Source organism: Podarcis liolepis (genome assembly GCF_965112155.1).
Source record: "Podarcis liolepis genome assembly, chromosome: 10".
NCBI classification, from domain to species: Eukaryota; Metazoa; Chordata; class Lepidosauria; order Squamata; family Lacertidae; genus Podarcis; species Podarcis liolepis.
Window position 1 is genome coordinate 25,335,928 of NC_139562.1, and position 6,345 is coordinate 25,342,272.

A 6,345-nucleotide genomic window follows, 5' to 3' on the forward strand; every position below is an offset into this window, starting at 1 on the left:
GCTTCCCCCAAAGAATTCTGGGAACTGTAGTTTATCCCTCGCAGAGGTACAATTCCCACCACCCTGTAGTTAACAAACTACAGTTCCCAGGATTCTTTGGAGGGAAGCCATGACTATGACATTAAAGACTTTAGACTTATGATGTGGATGCGAGGCTACATACTATGTTGAATGGTCTTACAGCTTGCTTGCTTGCTTGCATACACACACTAACCATAGATGGTAATGTTTATTACCTCACTTACATCAAAATGTGGTGAAGTGGCTCAGCTGCCTTTGGCCACTTCTGCTGAGTGGGGCCCTGGGCTTCTGCCTCAAAGCCCTGCCCTGATGGTACCACTTGCTGGTGGTGTCTGTGTTACAAAGTGAGTTTTTTTGGATCAAAGCCACGACCGCAGGAGGAGCCCACCTGAACTGACAGATTAGAGGCATGTGTACTCAGTGACCCTGTATTCACAACATGCACAGTGGTACATGTGCACAGCTGTTCACATGTCACAATAATTCTGCCTTACTAATTTGTGCACTACTTATATGCAGAAATGGCTTCTAGACATTTTACAACTGTAAAATCAATGCACAATAAAAATATACAATAACAGTTACATCGGGGCATTGAAACCACCTTAATTAAAATAGACAGCAAAGCGACCAGTTGAAAAGCAAAAGAATTTTATTATTATTATTATTATTATTATTATTATTATTATTATTATTATTATACCCCGCCATCTGGCTGAGTTTCCCCAGTCACTCTGGGCGGCTTCCAATCGTTAAAAACAACACAGCATTAAATATTAAAAACTACCCAAACACGTGAAACAATGAAATCAGAAATTCAATTCAGGGGAAAGCTATCTATTATTATTGTAGCGTGGTGGGTAGAGTCTGTGTCCCTGAATACACAATAGTTGTACAAACCAGCAAGTGTGCACTCCTTCACACAGACACTTCGGTTTCATGCGTACCATGCATTTAAAGCACATGACTTCCTTCAAAGAACTCTGGGAACTGTAGTTAGTTAAGAGTACTAGGAATTGTAGTTCAGTCAGTGAGCAGTCAGCTACAGTCTCCAGGATCCTTTGGGGGAAATCATGTGCTTTAAATCTATGGTGTGTACGCAGCCTAGCACACATGTAGCGACAGCCTGTGTTCAGTGCCAACGTGTGAACAAGGTTTTTAACTCCTATGATAGGGAGACTTCTAAGTTAACTCCCTTTTCTGGCCCCAGGATGAGTCTCTTAAGCTGAAAGATGCCCACTGCCAAGTAGGAAGGGGCAGTAGTTGGTGGAGTACATCAGAGGCAGCATTGCAGGGCATAATGCCTTCACTCATCCCTTTCAGCAGCAGTTTCAGAATTTGCATGCGCTGAAAGCGACAGGTACAATGAGCAGTTGCCACAGACCCCACCCTCACACACACAGCTGTCCCTGAAGCCAGTCATCTCATAGGTAGTTGACTAGCTCAGCATAGCAGTTGCCTGCTGCTGTTCCTCACAACAAAGAGGATTTCGATTCCACAGCACTTTGCAAACTAAGCCAACACCCATGAATTTCCTTTCTCAGCTTAAGAACTCCGCACTTGAGCTGCCTGAAAGGTCCTTGGAGAGAGAGGAAGGGAGGGAAAAAGAGAGAGGCATTGTTTAGTCTATGATTCAAGCCTGGGAGCCTATTATGCCAACTATAATCTATCCCGTGATTTTATTTGATCTGACTGGTTCTACTAGTTTTGGAGGAACTGCATTCAACACACTTTACCATTCCAATGGGAACTTAAAGGGAAATCAGGGTTGTTTCCTAGTCAGGCACAAAATCTATATTTTTAGCATGAAGACCAGTGAAAGAGGGAATGAGCTGTGTAAAAATTAAAAGAGGCAAATGTTTCATAGCTGGTATAGTATACAGTGGTACCTCAGGTTACATACGCTTCAGGTTACAGACTCCACTAACTCAGAAATAGCACCTCGGGTTAAGAACTTTGTTTCAGGATGAGAACAGAAAGCATGCTCTGGGGGCGCGGCAGCAGCGGGAGGCCCCATTAGCTAAAGTGGTGCTTCAAGTTAAGAACAGTTTCAGGTTAAGAACGGACCTCTGGAACGAATTAAGTACTTAGCCCGAGGTACCACTGTAGTAGCTGGGGACTGGCTCAGATGATGATCTAAACTAAATACACCTCAAAGTGGTCCACAAAAATAATAAAACAATAAAAGTATTGGTAAAAGCAGTTTTAAAAGCTGCTTGAAACATTTTTAAAAATTAAAATCACCAATGAACTAAAAGCAGATTAAACCACATACCAACATTCTACATAACTGGGTAGGTTGGTCTAAACAAAACTGTTTTTAAGCAGCACTGGAAACAGCTTAGTGCAGGCACCTGCCTGATGTTAATAAGCTGGGAGCTCCAAAGTTGATTTCTTACAAATGTGGAAGATATACTGTGTGGCACCTGAAACAGTGTTCAGGGTTCAGCTCCTTGCCCACAGTGCTTAGAATGTAACATTTCTGAGGAGGAGATGGAAGCACCTTAACTCCAGCACATATGCCAAGAAATAAATGTGCATGAACACTAAGGCATCATGTAGTGCACAGCTTATTAATCTACTTTTCCCCCTTATTGTTTACTTTGCTCTGGCTAGAAAATGCTCACACTTAACAATGATCAGTCAAACATTTACTCCTTTGCAGATGCTGAGATATACTTTATGGGGCACAGATTCACATATGCTAATTTATATGTATAGGTGCAATTTTTGAAGCAATTGCAATAATTTAAATAGAAATACAATGCACGTCACCATAATGGAAAAACAATGCCCTTGTGACTTGTGTCCTTGCTTGGTCTGCTGTTCAGGTGCTGATGTGCAACTTCAAGGCCTCTGCTTCTGTCCCTTCTTGCTGATTTTCTTTTACCCTTTAAACCAGATTTGGACCTGTTAGCCCTTCAAATAGAGGACTGTCGTCTGCAAAGTAGGACATCCAGGCAAAAGACGGGGCTGCCCATTGTGGGTTTAGGCCAGTGATGTGATAGCAGAGACTGCATACTATGAAAAGGTACACATTACATTCATTGCTCCACCATTCATTTTGCCTCTGACCTTGCCCATCTCTGGCATGTGGCCCCCTAAGAAGGGACTGTGGCCCTCAGGCTGAAGGAGTTTCCTCACCTCCACCAACACCCTTCCTGCACTTAGTGATGCCCTGAAATAATCACAGACACTCCCTGCTCCCTCTCTCAGGTGGCAGTGCATCCTCATTCAAATGTCAGCTCTGCTCTTAAGTCACCTGGGTATCTTAAGCTGCTGCTGAGGTACAGTCTCAGGTGGTTATTGTCTCCATCAGTCAACTCAGCTGAACAATCTGAGTGGCTCACCAGAAGCACAGATCACTGGGCAGCCACTTTTGAGGAGAATATTTGAAGGAGTCTCTTGGCTACTTAGACGTGTTTTGATTTTGGGGCAAGTTTCCCAACTTGTCTTTTATCTGCATTGGACACCGTCTCCCAGCTTAGAAGTGCAAATTTAAGCAAACAAGTACTGTGATTTGGTAAAATACATTAAAAAACCCCATATTCATAAATATTAATAAAAAACATATCTGTCCTTATGCCACAAGATTAGACTGTGATGAACATGTCTTCTCAGATTAGCTGAATGTGTAAACAAACCACTCACTCTTTTGGGGGTGCTTCATTGTGTTTTTGAATATCGTATTTTTATTTTTTTAAATTATGGCCAGGGGTCTCAAAAGCTGGAAGCGGCCCAGGTCTCTCTGGGCCATTGGGAGGGCCTGATGGGAGTGGTCCATATTTAGAGGGATGACCACCTGGGAATGACACATCTGCTGTTTTGGGTTCCATCATGATGAAAGAAATGTGGGATACAAATATATATATATAAATGAACAAATTCTCCCAATGCTGTTTTAAAAACAAATAATAACAACAGACTTGACTCTGGAAGCTGTGTGGCAAAGTGATCGGAAGGTCAGACTAGGACTAGGGAGACCAGGTTTCAAAGCCTCACTTAGCTGTGAAATTTCCTGGGCGGCCTTGGGCTAATCACTGTCCCTCAGCTTTGACCTACCTCACAGGGTTGTGGTGAGGATAACATGGGGGAGGGGGAAGTAAATAAACTTGCTAATTGTCAAATTGCATCACCTTGGGGGCTGGCGGTTGAAGCTGAGAGACTGTTCAGTTCAGACTCAAACAGCTGACACCCACCAGAAAAGGGGCTCCTTAAAAAATAAAAAAAGCCTTAGAAATAGGAGTAAATGGATTAAACAGAGGTAGGAATAAATTTATGGATCTTCTGGAGTACCAAGAAACTTTGATGTCTTCAAATGTAAACATCATCATATGGCACTTAGGAACGCACTTGCTTTGTGGGGGGGGGGACATAACATTAGATAAATAGCAATTTTCTTCAAGTGGTTTTTCTAAGAAACTTCTATTATGCAATAATGTGAACAGCACAACATTCTGTAAAAGAGTAAAATGACAGGCTTTTTGCTGTTCTGCCATTCCACAGTACAGCGCTCTCTCTCTCATATATATATATATATATATATATATATGAGATGTCATTTAAAAATTTTAAAATTCTAGGAAATGATTCTGAGTCAATAGATATGAGATGAACTTTGGCTTAGCATGCCTATGCATAGTTTCAATAAATCAAAGTAACTAGCTTTCTCCCCCCACCCTTTTTGAAAGTCAGGAAATACACATAGATTCATAGAATTACAGAGTTGGAAGTGATCTCAAGGATCATCTAGTCCAATCCCACTGCAGTGCAGGAAGTTAGATGCCATTGCACCAAGCAAATGTTTCCCAGTGCATTTTACCATCTTTCCTTATTGCAAAATGGTTGGGGTGGTGTGTCTTTTGGTTTTTTTGTAAGGTTGGGGCTCCAAATCTTTCATTGTGCAACCTGAATTTGCTGGTATGTGATTGAATCCCTCTGAAAAATAGCAACAGATTGGAGGCAACCTTAGTTTAATGGGACTTATTCCCAGGTAAGTGGGTATAGAATTGCAGCCTAATCCATTCACTTTGAGTATAATTTAGTTGCATGCTGAAATGCTGGTCCCCTTTATCATATCATTCTATGTCTCTTCGTACACAAAGAGAGATTTTCCTGTAATGGCTTAAACATGCTAATATGATGGTAAATAAATTGATCTTTGGGCACCAGCTCAATAAAGCAGTTAAAGCTGTGTAAATCAAAATCAATAGGGCTGAAATACCTGCCCGTGATTAAGAAAGTGATTAAGTAAAAGGTAAAGGTAAAGGGATCCCTAACCGTTAAGTCCAGTCGCGGACAACTCTGGGGTTGCAGTGCTCATCTCGCTTTACTGGCCGAGGGAGCCAGTGTTTGTCTGCTGACAGCTTCTAGGTCATGTGGCCAGCATGACTAAGCCGCTTCTGGCAAACCAGAGCAGCACACGGAAACACCATTTACCTTCCCACTGGAGTGGTACATATTTATCTACTTGCACTTTGACATGCTTTTGAACTGCTAGGTGGGCAGGAGCAGGGACTGAGCAATGGGAGCTCACCCCGTCATGGGGATTCAAACCGTGACCTTCTGATTGGCAAGTCCTAGGCTCTGTGGTTTAACCCACAGCGCCACCCGCATCCCGCAATTAAGTACCTTCCCCAATAGAAAAAGACTGCTGATTAAGGGTCTTGATAACATGCCAGTTTATTAACCTTGCTGCTGTTTGTTAAGTGAAAGTGGCAGAGGGTAGGGTTGTGGGGTTTTTTGACTTTTCATTTGCAGTATATAATTAAGTCAAAGAGAATCTTATCCTAACCAGAGGTTGTTAAATTCCAAGAGATTCCCAAGAAACCATAACAGCTGGCTGATGCCACTTTGAGCATCTTTAGATGCCTGTGACCAGAGCAGGGACGGGGAACCTATGTTTCCCCCCAGGTGTTATTGGACTACAGTTCCCATCATTCCTCACCATTTACCATACTGGCTAGTGCTGATAGGAGTTGGAAGTACAACAACATCTGGAGAGCCTCAGGTTCCCTAAAACAGAGGGACAGAGAAAGCAAGTAGACTGTGTTTCCTGTTATTGCTGCATGCAATAATAGGAGGCTTAGGTCTAATAGGGGCAGTTTCAATAAAGATAAAGAAATCAGCACAATAGCCCCTTTCCCACCCAGGATCACCAGCAACTGGTGTCCAAGGCATACTGGAGGTAGTATGTAGCCATCACATTGCTGGTGGCCATGAAAGTCCTTCTTCGCACCTCGACATGCAATAGCTATGGAATCTGCAGCTATAGTGGTGAGTGATGATGCAGCTACACTTGGCTGAAAGGGGTATTAGGTAAAT